The sequence below is a fragment of the Amblyomma maculatum genome, chromosome 1 (assembly GCF_055883805.1).
Source record: "Amblyomma maculatum isolate TAMU_Amacu chromosome 1, ASM5588380v1, whole genome shotgun sequence".
NCBI lineage: Eukaryota > Metazoa > Arthropoda > Arachnida > Ixodida > Ixodidae > Amblyomma > Amblyomma maculatum.
This window is the reverse complement of record NC_139344.1, coordinates 427,578,866-427,592,370: the sequence shown is the minus strand read 5'-3', so window position 1 is coordinate 427,592,370 and position 13,505 is coordinate 427,578,866.

The following is a 13,505-nucleotide window of genomic DNA, read 5'->3' as shown; positions in this document are numbered from 1 at the left end:
CCTAATCTGGATCCCGGGCCACACGGGCATAGGGGGGAACGAAAGGGCAGACAGCCTAGCTCGAGGTAACGCATTCCGAGCAGGGCAGTCAAATGCTCCGGAGCTCCGCCTACAGGCTTGCGAGGAGGGATACGCAGAGATCTTGCACTTGCATAGGGGAGATAGAATTAGATATCCACCACCACACAAAGCCCTAACAAAGGAGGAAGCGACCGGCTGGCGCAGATTACAGACAAACTCCTTTCCTAACCTACACATACTTAATAAAATGTTCCCGACACAATACAGAGCCACCTGCCATTGGTGCGATGCCACACCTACACTTTATCATATCACGTGGGATTGCGAACGCAACAAAGCATTCCACCAACACGAATACCCGAGTGCGGAGCAATGGAAGAGTCGGCTCACCAGCGGCGAGCTCGCGACCCAAAGGGCCTTAGTGCAGCACGCGACTGATGCAGCACGACTCAGTGGAGCCTTGGATTAGGGGCCCACCCTTGCTGACGAGAAGCCTCAAGTCGCCGGCGCCAGAGAAGACGACGGAGACTTCACAACCGCGAAACCCTTGAAATATCCAATAAAGTTTTCACTCACTCACTCATCAAGTCCAGTGCCATGATCGCGTGAGAGCGCTTGGCCTGAAGAGGGGGAAGGACCTCTTCGGAGAGCTGGAGCATGACATCCTGTGTAGAGAGGGATGGGCGAAAGCCGAACACCGAATCGGGGAAAAGATGGTTGTCCTCGAAGAAGCTCTGAAACCGGTCTAGAACGACGTGCTCAAAGAGCTTACCGAGGCAAGAGGTGAGGGAAATATGACGGAAATTTTTAATGTCTATTAGTTTGCCGGGCTTGGGGATGAAGGTTACCTTAGCGGGGGTCGACTCAGAAGGCTGAGTGCTTTCATGCCAATGTTTGCTAAAGAGGTCCGTAATGACCTCTAGGAATGATGTGTCCAGGATACGGAGGGCCTTGTTAGAAATTTGGTCTGCTCCTGGTGCGGAAGTGGTGCTGAGCTTACGTACCGCCGCATAAACCTCCCCCAAAGGAATATCTGCGTCAAGCGCAGAATTAAGGGTGCCGATGTAGGAAGGGAGGGGGGACGGAGGGGAAGTGCAGATATAGCGATCTCAGAGTGGAAGAAGGAAATCGGAATCGGATAGTGGTGAGTATTGTAGGAGGCGCGCCACATCCCTGCGTTACGTGGCCTTGGTATGCGACGGGTCAAGAAGGACACGTAGGAGCGTCCACGTGTCCCTCAGCCCGAGGTTACCGGCCATGCGGTCGCAGGTCTGGCCCCACTGCTGCCTGGTGAGATATGAGCAGTGCTCTTCAATTTCCATACCCAGGCGGGCAAGGCAGAGGCGTAGTGAGCGGTTGTGTTTTTTGTGAAAGCCAGCGGCGGTGCAGGGAATGATGCGTCTCCCATAGGTGAAGGAGGCGTCTGTCAGCCGTGGAGGAGTGAGGAGGGGTAGGGACGGTAGAGGTGGCGGATGAAACATCTTTGAGCAAGGCGGCAGTCCATTAGAAAGGTCTGAGATGGAGGTTAGGGCATGTTGCCGTGAGTGGCGGAACCGATCCCAGTCGACTACCTGGCTCAGACGCTGGCGGGAGAATAGGGTAGGAAGAGAGAAAGAGGTGGGCAGGATGTAGTGGTCGCTGCCGAGAAAGACCCAGGTGTTCGTCCACGCTGCGTCCAAGACGTTTTCGCAGATGGATAGGTCCGGATTAGTGTTGCGTTGGACGCTGGAGCCGATGCGGTTTGGGTCAGAAAAATCAATATGGACGGATAACTGTTCGTTCTGCACGAATGTCTACAGCGCGAGACCTTTGCCACAGTTCCTGGGATAACCCCAGCTGACGTGATGTGCATTTAAATCACCAAGAATGAGGAGGGCGTTGCGAAGTGCGTTAGGAAGGAATTCTCTTGATTGGACACGATGGTGAGTCGTTGAGTCAAATAAGGCTTTCGCCTAAAATAGTTGACGACTTATGTATGTATATTCAGATTGCACTTCAGACGTTACGCACTGTGACGTGCGCTCCTTTCAACTGTTTCTAATGCGCCTTGCACATTCATGTACCAGCATTTGGCCACTAGTAACATCCCAAGGCTCGAAAACAAGTACCGCCTGCTTAGAGAACACGACCAGAAACAAACGTCAGCAGGAGACGCTGACTGAAGTACAAAATTACAAGCACCCACGCACCCCATAGGTGCTTAAAATTACAAATACCCATGCGTCAGTTGCTGCAGTAGTGAAAGCTCAGTCCAAACACAAAAATGTCAAGCGCTGTCGTAGCCAAAAGAGCAGCCACAATTAACCATTTCCTCTGGGATTTTGATTTTATAGCCCGAAGGGCTATAGCTGTCGACAAAACTTCATTTTGTCGTCATTCTGGTTACTGCAGCCGTTGCTGAAGAGTGCGCAATTGATAGTATGGCTTTTCCTGAAATATTTGAACGAGTAAAGATGGAGACACCTTCCTCCTCAGTTCCAGAGCGAGTATGCGCCATAATATTTGATGAGCTAGACATCCAGAAAGTTTTGTCCCGCATTACATCTTTCGACTGGTTTGGGGCCCTTGAGGAATACTGTGACAGGTGGCTTGGGAACCTTTAAAATAAGGCTCTGGTGTGCATAGTCGGTGGCTTTGAGTCTTCATGGATGCAACCTCTCGACTAGTTTTAGCACATAAGATTACACCTCTTGATGCTGTACAGAGGCTGCTTTTCACATAGCTACATGAATAGGTTCTTTTTGGATAATAAGAAACAACACAGCTGAAACAGGACAGAGACGATGAGGCAACACTCTCTTTTTCCTGGTTTTTGCAGTGTTGTTTCTTACCATTCCTCCCTAACTGGCCTAAAACCCAAGCCCTTTTAAGTCTCTTATCGATGCTGGCTTTAAGCCTGTTAATAATGTGTCTGACCGGGGTACACAGAACGTGAGTTTGCTTTCAAGTTTAATACTTAAAGATACACCTTTTTTAGGTTTTGGAAGTAGCGCACCGTTCAATTTTGATGCTCCACATCTTCTGAAGGGCCTCAGAAAAATTTTTCTTAGATAGGACATTAGGATTTAGGGCCATGCAGTTAAAATTGATGTTCTGCCAAACACTACGCACTTGAAAAGCAACTTGATGTCTGCCCTATGCCGAGACTGAGCGACAGGCATTGCAAATTGACATTTTCTTCAAAATACAAAAATCTAGCTGCGCAAGTGTTTAGAAATCACTGTGCGTAGCTGCATTATTTGCACTTGTAACTTTACATTAGTTGCCACTTTATTGTGTACGTACACAGAGATTTAGTGAAATACTCAATGGTCTGTTTCGCTGCCTCGATACCAAGACATCTGCGAGAACACCATATGCGTCTGATATGTGTAATGGTTTTGTGCACTGACCAGTTTTCAGGGAGTGCACTTCTGTTTTTGAGAGTTTGGAGGTGATTCGGTGCCGAAGACACTGCCATGCAACGTAGGCTTTGCTTTACTTTGAGGTCAGTCTTGACGTAAGCGATTACCTCGTTGTGATTACAGCTTTAAGTATATTTAAACGCCTCTTTAAAACTCGGACACATTAAAACACATTAGAAATTATACTCTAAAACTTTGTTGCAAGTTTTAAATGTTAACCTTTAGTGAGTAAAGTATTTGCGTTGACAACGAAATCTAGGTGCGCAGATGACTTCACTACTCTCCTCGAGACACTCAAGGAACCTGAAAAGGATCTCCAAGGTCTTTTCTAACCAAAAATTCTTACCATCTCGTATGTGCGGCAGTTTAGATTCACTTAACTAAATTCTGTTCCATATCAGTGTCCTGTTTTGTTGAAATATGTCAGGAACCGAGAAGGAGTGCCTCCTGTTGACTGGGAAGTCAAAATGTCCCTGTTGATTCAGCCACTGCTTTCACATTCCTGTGTGACAAACAATGGGGACATTTTGACTCTTGAAGAATATCACATCCCTTTCTTAATCACAATACAGGTATAGCAATCCAGTGTTTGAAGCACAACAATCTGTTCTGCGTCAGCGTTTAACATTGACCGTGAAGACCTATTCATTTAGCTACTACACATGCAGCTTTTGAAATATGTTAAGGAATCTGTTAGGCTACATAATGAATAAAATGCCTTCAACACCACTGCGGGATTTTATTCTACAATTTCCTTAACTGCGGTAATTTTTTCTGACGTCGACTTTCATTAATTTGTTGGATAAAGAATTTGAATTAAATCATCTTTCATCAGTATTGGGTAGAAAGATGCTCCCATCTTGAGCGGTGTTATTCTGTATGCTATGATAAATTTCTTGCGAAAAGTTTGCGGAAAATGGCGAAGATAAAGGCAATTTCTGGCTAAATTGACGATCTTCTAGTTTTTGTGGATACTTGTGACCCCTGCTTTGTAATGTTCGATATTTTGAAAGCTTTCCAAAAAAGGGATGGTGGTTTGAATTTCACATGTTAAATTACTCAAAACAGGCGACTGCGTTTTTTCATCTGTGTTTACTTTTTGATGGTAAACACGTGTGAAGCATGATTTATCCAATGTTTTATAATACACTGTTAAATTTTTATCCTTGTCGTTCAAAGTTGATTAAGGATGGGATTGCATGAATGCAATGTGAGCAGCCCTAGCCAATTCCCATCCCCATAGCGCTAGCTGCACTTTCGCGCACAGGTAGCAAGTCGGGAAAATGCAGGGGTTGCAGACTGTGTTGACGCGGCCGCGTCAAAAAAAAAACAAAAACTAACAACAAAAGGAAAAGATTGCCATTGTTTCGCGCATTTGTGGTGTCTTTCAAAGCGTTAAAAAGGTACCTCGTCATTATGACGTGAAAATGGTGTTTTGGACACAAACAACCTCAGGGGTTGTTCTGGCATTGGGAGGTAGACACACCGCAGAGGAGAATCAATGAGTGTGGTATGGCACACTTTGATCTATTACTGGTTCGTGCCTGCGGGGTGGTTTACACCATTTCTTTACCTGTGGCCTATGATATACGGGATAGACGGGCTTTGCCTAATCATGCGCCTCCATGAACATGTTAGGTCACATTATTGTTATTCTGGGCCACACTTGATTAAGAATGTTAAAAGAAACAAGTGAGTACCACTGTTCGAAAAAACGCATATTCTGTGGAGGCATGCAGACATGACAAGCCGTGATATTAGAGGCTTTTAGAATAACAAAACCAGCTGATAACTGCGTGAATGCGGCATCGTCCTTGCTAATTTGGTGCAGAATTCGTTTATTTGAATATGCATATCCATTGTGTGAAGAAGATGGACCCCTTCGCTGGACTCTCACGAAGAAGAATCAATTGTAGAATTGCCATTGCACGCAGATCGTGTTGTTCTTGACGGCCCTGCTTCCTTGCCGACCAAGACGCGGACCTCGACGCCGTCCCCGACGTCCCTTTTCTATATTTGGTGGAGGCGCATCCTGATATCCTTCCCTCACGCCGGAGCTTCGCACCCGCACGCTCCCGGTAACTCTTATGGCTGAAGACGAACATCCACCAGCCGCCCTGATCACCCCGCCGGTTGTCTGCTCTGGCTCTTTACGCCAGCGAGGCCCTGCGCTCTTCAGCGGGACCGACGGCAAAGACTGTGATGACTGGCTTGAGTCGTACGAGCGAGTGGGTTCCTACAATAAGTGGACCGAGGCCACGAAGTTAACAAACGTCATATTTTATTTGACCGGCGTCGCCAACTTGTGGTATCGTAACCACGAAGCCGATATCACGACATGGGACGCCTTCAAAGCTAATCTTACAACCGTGCTTGGTCGTCCTGCTGTACGCAAGATCCGTGTCGAACAACGCCTTCATAATCGATTACAGCGGCCTGACGAAACATTTACAAGTTACATTGAAGATGTGGTCCATCTGTGCAGTCGCGTCGACGCACAGATGTCCGAGAAAGCCAAGATAAAGCATATCCTGAATGGCATCGAGCATGATGCCTTTCAAATGCTAACGTCCCGGGATTTGACTACTGTTGCCCAAGTTGTCAACCTTTGCCAGAGTTACGATGAGTGGCGCAAGCAGCGGCTCATCACTCGACCACCTCCCGGGCCCGTGGAACCACTTTCTGGCCTCTCCCCTACATCTAGGGTCTCCACGCTGCTGCAGCATCTCAAATACTTCATCCGGGAGGACGTCGCTCGCCAGATATCATTACTTCACAAGAACTGCAAGCTGTCCAAAATCTGGCGCCCCTTCGACAGGCCATAGCCGACCGCGTGGCGGACGCTCTTCCCTCTGTCGCTCTGCCAGCGCCTAAACCCGCACCAGCCGCTGAGACTCTCGCATACGCCGACGTTCCTGTCGCTTCACAAATGACGCCCGCTCCTGTCGCGCCTCTGACGTACGCTGCCTTCGCTGCTCGTCCACGGCCGCCTAGCTACCTTGTGGGGTACGCCACCCTTCCAGAGCCTGTACAGCAATTGCTTCAAGCGCCGCAGCCTTTTGTCCCACCTCGTCCGCAGCGCCGCAACCCCTGGCGAACCAGTGACAACTGTCCCATCTGCTATTCCTGTTGGTTTGCTGGCCATATTGCCTAGTACTGCCGAAATCTCACTCCCGACGATTTTGTATCGCGCCAAATGTTAGCTTCCTGGCAGCCGCCTCGAAACAGCCGCCAATCCATCTGCAAGTCCTGTCGCGAATGACCATGTCACCTTTTCTCCTCGCCGCTCAACCTCGCCACGTCGCCGCTCGCTATCTCCTCTGTGACGGCGTCCTAATCTTGCGCAACATTAAAACTGAATGCCGCAGTTCCTGAGGCGGGAACTGCGCAACGAGCGAACTGTCAAAGGCCTCACGTATCTCCCGCAAGTCTGCTTGAAGTTTCTGCTGAGGGCTTTGTCGACACCGCCGGCTCTGGTCGACACCGGCACTGCTGTTTCTGCCATGGCTGCAAGTCTTTGCCGTTCATTGCGCGAAGTAACGGCACCTATTTCAGGATTCTCGCTATGCACGGCAAGTGCTCAGCCTGTAGAGCCTATAGTGGTGTGCGCAGCACGAGTCGTCATTCAAGAAGTTGTGTATGCAATAGAGCTTGTCGTTTTGCCTTCCTGCTCTCATGATCTTATTTTGGGCTTGGATTTTCTGTCGCGTAATAATGCGGTGATCAACAGTGCTCGTGCCGAAGTGGATTTTTTTTTGCGCTTGACGAAACGTGGACAGACATTCCTTCTCCCAAAGTCATCGTTGCTGAAGATATTGACCTCCCAGCGTGCTCTTTCGTTCATGTGCCTACCGCTTGTGCGTTTTCCCGCAGTACCAATGTCCTTTTTATACCATCGTCAATCTTTCTCAACCGCAGAAGTCGTCCCCCGCCTTATGCTGTACTTCCTATATCAAATGGCCTTACCGCGCTCTGGATTTCTAATCCGTTCCATTTCCCGTGTCCCTGGGCCATGGTGAGCGCCTCGGCACTGTACAGCTCATTGATTCCATTCTCACCGGTGACGCAACAACCGTTTCACAGCCTGGTGACTTGGCTGCACTCACGCCAGCTGCTATTGTGCTGGACCAGTCGTCTCCCGACGTTTTTCTTCCCTCGATCGATGCCTATCTTCCTGGACCTCAATGCTCTGAACTTCTCGCACTGCTTCACCAGTTCCGTTCTTTATTCGGCTCTCATCAGCCTTTGTGCCGCACATAGCTGTCGGCCACCACATTGACACCGGAACCCATTCTCCCCTGCGTCAGCGCCCTTATTTTGTTTCTGCCACCCAGCGCAGAGTTATTGAAGCCCAAGTTCACACCATGCTTCAGAATGGCGTGATCGAGCCTTCTGACTGTCCCTGTAGTCCTGGTGAAGAAGAAGGACGGGTCTCTTCGCTTCTGCGTTGACTACAGTCGCCTAAATTGCACCCTCGGTGACATGCTCGCGAAGTACGTCGGATCCAACCACACCAACTGGGAGAGTGTCCTTTCTTATATCACATACCCACACAACACTGAAACGCAGTCAAGCACGGGTTTCTCTCCGTTCATTTCTGCTTTATGGTCGACATCTATAGGCTCCTCTTGATACTGTGCTCCCCTACAATCCTGATAAATCTGAATGTACCACTGTTACCGAAGCTGCACAGCACGCCGAAGAATGCTGCAAGATTGCCCGGTCGTTCACGACCGACTCTCAATGGCGCCAAAAACATCACATGACACCAATCGGAAGAACGCACCACACTTCAAGCCCGGCTCACTCGTGTGACTATGGGTTCCATCCGGCAGCCCCGGCCTCTCAACAAAACTGGTCTCTAAGTACCATGGGCCTACCGCGTCGTCGAGCGCACTTCGCCAGTCAACTACATTGTTGAGCCTCTTATGCCATCTTCTAATTTTCGGCGCCGTGGCCGTGAAAGTATACATGTGCAGCGCCTTAAGCCGTTCGACGACCCCATTGAATCTTCGTCCCCTTAAGTCGCCAGGACGGCTCCTTTTTCTCTGGGGGCATTGCGAATAAGATGGACCCCTTCGCTGGACTCTGACGAAGAAGCACCTTTGGAATTGCCATCGCGCCGATCGTGTTGTTCTTGATCGCACCGCTTCCTCGCCAACATCGACGCCGACCTCGACGCCGTCCTCGACGTCCCTAATCTACAATTGTAACATAGGCTTTGAATTGTAACGTTGTTTCACGTACCCGTTTTTTTCACTCGGCCTTTGAAATCAAATTGGCCTGCATGCCATGCGCGTTCTGTTCTTTTCTTTCGTTGTGTGATGTATATATATATATATATATATATATATATATATATATATATATATATATATATATATATATATATATATATATATATATATATATATATATATATATATATATATATATTATATCACACAAGGCTCTGCACAAAAGTGGATAAAGACATGACAGAACCTGATAAGGTGGGGCACATCCTCAAAGGCATAGCCGACGATGCCTTCAATCTTCTACTCTGTCGGGACTGTTCCACGGTTGACTCCGTTCTGCAGGTTTGTCGACATTTCGAGCAGACCAAACACAAACGCATTGCACATCGCTTCAATCGGCTCCGCAACACTGCCCCTAGCTCCACATGCGAGAATCTGCCGACGCTAGGGCAACCTTCCAACACTGAAAATGTGACCCGCATCGTGCGTCGTGAACTGGAAGCGCTAGCTCCTGCTGCATCCAACCCGTCCTCCTCGGACAGCAACCTAGCGACGATATCCCTAATTCAAGCCAATTCGTCAAGAGGTTGCCAACTTGGGCGTCCCCTATAGCCACACCGTGGAACACCACAATTCGAGCCCCGTCCCTCCCATGGTCGCCACCACTACGCCCCGCAACACCTACACGCCACGCTATCGATACCGCAATCCTGATGAGTGGCGCCCCCCTGACGACAGGCCGATCTGTTTCACGTGCCCGAGTATTGGCCACATCTCTCGACACTGCCGCAGCCGCTGGACATCACCACCCCGACGTTTTCCTAACGTTGACCGATACTCCGATTACGGTCACCGCCGTTTCACGCCTCGTTATGAGCCTCCCCGCACTGATACCACTCCGCCTCCTCCTGTGTCCAGTCGCTCTCCTTCCCCGCCAGCCCGCCGTTCCCTTCACCTCTTCCTACCCGCAGTTCCTCGCCGTCCTCTGCCGGCCGCTTCACGGGAAACTAGCAAATGCAGCTCCCGGAGGTGATGCTGCATTGGTACTCCGACCTGGAAATCCTCTACTGCCCATTTCTTCGCCCTGTAACCTCCTCTCCCTGTTCGTGGATGGTGTTCCCGTATCTGCCCTCATTGACACTGGTGCCCAAGTCTCGATCATGAGCTCATCGTTTTGCCGCCGCCTCAAGAAAGTACAGACCCCCGCCACTTCGCCCACCGTTCGTGTTGCCGATGGCAGTACTGCTGCCGTCACTGTGCTGTGCACTGCCCGAGTCACCCTTGCCGGTCATCACATCCCTGTTTTGTTCACCGTCCTCAACCAGTGCCCTCACAATGTGATCCTCGGCCTTGACTTTTTAACGGCCCACTCTGCCCTTATCGACTGCTCCAGCGGCCTTCTTCGTTTGGACGTACCTGTCTGCTCAGAACATACTCCATCTATACCCCGCACCTCCACCAAGATGTTACGGGGATGTACTTAGTGTAACGGCACTGCGATGGGCCGAACTCAACGCTAAGACTTCAGTAGCCGTGCAGTATTCACTCTGTCAGCGTCGTCCTCTTTCTCAACGCTTAGTCGTGCCCGCGTTCCTCGGTCGTCGTCTTTGTCAGTGAGCACATCACTTTGGTCCCGCGTTTCGCGGTAACAATATATATATATATATATATATATATATATTACCGCGAAACGCGGGACCAAAGAATATATATATATATATATATATATATCACACAAAACGAAAGAAAAGAACGCCTTGTCATGTAGTGGTGACAAGGCCGTAGACACCAAAAGAAGAAACAAGCTTGATGGTATTGAAATTAACTCTTTATTGGGCTGACTAGCGCCTGCAAAACAACTATAAGCAACTCGGCGGCGGCGATAGCAACAAACGGGCTCGTCGATCGTCGAACAAAGAATGCCCGTCACATTCGTCAACGCTCAATTTAAAGGCTGCTCAGAACAATCTTGATAACGACTTAAGCTGCTACTAGCACAACCTGGAGCATTGTAGAAACATACGCAAGTGATCGGAATCTTCGAGAGAGATCTCGGCGCACCGTTCGCGAAAAGGAAAATGATAACGCGTCGTATCTTGACAACGAGCATGAACCAACACGGCATAGAGAATTGATACGCGTGCCAGAATCACAATGATAAGGCCGCCTGCCGGCGGCTGTTAAAAAACAAATACTTCACGTCTGAGGCTACTGAGACTTCACGTCGGAGTCTGGCTCTCCTAACTCCGCACTCCCCCTTTGGGCATCAGGTCATCCTTATAAATAAAGGTTATTGAATGAATAAATGGCAAAACAAAGCCGTACCTGCAACTGCTGTCCGGAATAATAGTCGCATTGTCAGTCTTTATTTCAAGGAAGGAAAGAATGCACGAACTACAGAAAACAATATCACCAACACACACACTGCACTATGTGTGCGTGCGTGCGTGCGTGTGTGTCGGCTATCCTGTCTTATTCACACAGTTTTGACGCTTAACGTATTTTTCCAACTAGCCTGCCAGAAGACTCTGCTAAGAATCTTAAAAATGCAGCGTCATTGCTATGACGATAACACACAAAAAGCTTGCTGATAGACCCGGCAGGTTGAAATTCAGGCAGTTATCCAGAAAGCAAGTGATTTATATACCTTATACCTTGTCAGGTGGGTAACAGTGTGTGTAAAAAAGTCAACGCCACCGAAGCGTAAAGCGAACTATCGCGCTGGAGAATATAGCGGCGAGATGTGTTCGCCGGAACGAGCGACCAGTGCTCTGCCATGTTTTAAACGCACTGAGCAACGTGCGCAGCGACAGGCGTACGCCGGTTACTTGTTGCTTTCGTCTGCCCTCAAGGCAGGTAGAAATACTTGTGGACCGGCGCCTTCGGTTTGGTAACCAGCATTGTCGCCGCATAAGTATCGTCATTGCGCACGCCCAACTTAAATCGTCTGATTATGATAGTAGCGATGATAATGACGCTGCAGTAAGTTATAAGAATAATGGTGGTAGAATTAACTGACGACAATGAAGGTGTATCTAGTTGATGATGGTGATACTAGAGCTAGTGATGATCGGGATGATAGTAGGAATGAAAATGACAATGCAGTTTGTGAAAACTGTCTGTAAAGTGGCATTCGGCATTTTTGCTAAGCAGACCTAAGCGCAATCTTATATTTATTTTATGCTATGCCGATAGCATGATGTGCTCTAAATTTTAACACGAGCCAAAATTAAGAAAGTTTTACATTATTCAACAAAATAAACTAGCGAACAGATAAAAGTAGTATGTGGCTCCCACCTAGTGCCTGCAGTAGTAGTCGAAGATGAAAATTCTGTACAAGTGCTCATTTTACAAATGCTTTCATCCATGCTAAAATCATGCTATATTCAGAAGCGCAGGATCAAGAAGAATTGAATACAAATGTAGTAGACTACTTTTTCTTGTTCAAATAGTCATACAATACTCATTCGTTGCACTGAAGTACGTTTCCTGCTATTAATGACAGAAGTAACAACAAATTTCAAGACAAACCAGATGTTTTTCTAATAACGTCTTGTAATAAGAAGGAAACATTGCAAATTTATTGCCAGAACAAGTAACAGCCGATATAGCTAATCGCTAAAGATCGATCAACCAGATATAGCAAAAATAACAAAACAAGATTAATCACTAAAGATCGGTCGACAGATATAGCAGAAATAAAAAAAAAAACACAAGATGGCCTTGAACACGAAGTTTACGGGTGGGCTGGGGCTGACGTTTCTGTATTGAAACTGAATCGCCATAAGAAAATAAAAGCAGTCGCGACAGCAGACGAGCAGCAATGGTACAGGCTCTTTGTTGGGGCCCTATACTGTCAATGGAATTCGGAAACACGGCGTGTTCTTCGGCACTTCACAGCACTGCAGTTCGCTTAGTCACACAGTTTCAAGGTGCACTTACTAAGCCTTATTTTCACCAGTCTCAGTACATTTCGGTAGGGAAAGTGTTCCATGGGGTCAACTCAGGATCCACACAGCCAAGCAAGTGGTAATGTTTCTGTTTGACTTCCCTGTTGAGAATGGACATCAATGCAGTGATCGGTCTCATTCAATTTGTAAGCAGGGCACTAAATTTTTAAATAGTGCTATACTAGAGCATAACAAGGACATTTTCCGCTACGTCAAGCCAGCAGCGCCCAGACGATGACTGTTTCGAGTGCCGCGCTATTCCAATCTCCAGCGAATCCGCGTTTATAAGGATGGTTAGAAGTCTGGACGGGCAACAGACACTACTACTGGGATGATGTATTATGGCTTATTGGCGCTTATGAAGTTGCCAATAGCCTCCGGAGTCAATAAAACACACGTGCCCACTCTCCTAATATTTACATTTTCGTCACATGTCATCAATAGTGCAATTAAACGGTGAAAAACTCGACTTTAGAAGTGTACATGAGAAACACTGTGTATAACCCCCTATATGTGGCGTATAGAAATAGCACGTTACACGTGAATATATAAGGAAAGCAAGAACGTGATTGCACATTACACGTGAACCATGACATTAGAACACGCAAATATACTGCAGGACACAACATGAAATGGATCATATACGGGCGAAAATAGGTGGACTATGTAGCAGAAACTTACGAAATGTACGCGATACGATTAGCACTCAATAATAAACGGAAATAACTATCCCAGTTTCGACACGAGCAATTATAAAAAGTACGCCAATGTCAAGTAGTCAGTGCTGCAGTGCAACATATCAAGATGAACGACCATAGGGTCAGCATTCTTGTCAAGGCGACTGCACATAATTGTCAAGGCGACTGCACAGTGCAAATGATATTGATGAATTC